The following is a 1211-nucleotide window of genomic DNA, read 5'->3' as shown; positions in this document are numbered from 1 at the left end:
TCGTACTAACTCCCCCTCTCCTCCTCACCCTCTCTTCTCCTCTCCCCTCTCCCCACCCCGAACCTCCTCTGCCACCTACACATCCTTTCTACCACTCCCTTCCTTCTCTCCTCCTCTCCTCTCCTCCTCTCCTCCTCTCCTCCTCTCCTCCTCTCCTCCTCTCCTCCTCTCCTCCTCTCCTCCTCCCCTCCTCTCCTCCTCTCCTCTCCTCCTCTCCTCCTCTCCTCCTCTCCTCCTCTCCTCCTCTCCTCCTCTCCTCCTCTCCTCCTCTCCTCTCCTCCTCTCCTCCTCTCCTCCTCTCCTCCTCTCCTCCTCTCCTCCTCTCCTTCTCTCCTCCTCTCCTCCTCTCCTCCTCTCATCCTCTCATCCTCTCATCATCTCTTCCTCTCCTCCTCTCCTCCTCTCCTCCTCTCATTCTCTCCTCCTCTCCTCCTCTCGTCCTTTCATCCTCTCATCCTTGCCTCCTCTCCTCCACCCCTTCTATCCTCCTCTCTTTTTCTCCACCTCTGCTCCTTTCCCCCTCCCCTCCTCTCCCGCGTCTCCTCTCCTCTCGTCTCTGCAATTCATTTCACTTTTTCCTAATCCCTAATTTCCTCTTCTCTCCTATCCTAATTTTTTTTTAGATATCCTCTCTTCTTCGTTTCCTTTTTCTTTCCTCTCCTCTCTTCTCTTCTCTTTTCTTGTGTTTTCTTTTTCTCCCATTTCCAATTTTCTCATCTCATTTCTCCGCTTCCCATTTCTTTCCAATTTTTACAATTCTCTTCAGTTTTTTTCTCTTCTCTTCTCTTCTCCTCTCATCTCTTCTCTTCTCTTCTCTTCTCTTCTCTTCTCTTCTCTTCTCTTCTCTTCTCTTCTCTTCTCTTCTCTTCTCTTCTCTTCTCTTCTCTTCTCTTCTCTTCTCTTCTCTTCTCTTCTCTTCTCTTCTCTTCTCTACTCTTCTCTTCCCTTTCCTCCTCTTCTCTTTCCTTTTTTTCCTTTTCTCTTTCCTTTTCTTCTCCTATCTTCTCTTCTCTTCTCTTATCTTCTTTCTCTTCTCTTCTCTTCTCTTCTCTTCTCTTCTCTTCTCTTCTCTTCTCTTCTCTTCTCTTCTCTTCTCTTCTCCCTCCTCTTTTCTCTTCTCTTCTCCTTTCTTCTCTTTTTTTCTTTTCTTCTCTTCTCTTCTCTTCTCTTCTCTTCTCTTCCTTTCTCTTCTCTTCTCTTCTCTTCTCTTC

The sequence above is a fragment of the Oratosquilla oratoria genome, chromosome 34, assembly GCF_046742065.1.
Source record: "Oratosquilla oratoria isolate Oo_2021 chromosome 34, ASM4674206v1, whole genome shotgun sequence".
Lineage (NCBI taxonomy): Eukaryota > Metazoa > Arthropoda > Malacostraca > Stomatopoda > Squillidae > Oratosquilla > Oratosquilla oratoria.
Note: the sequence above shows the minus strand (reverse complement) of the source record.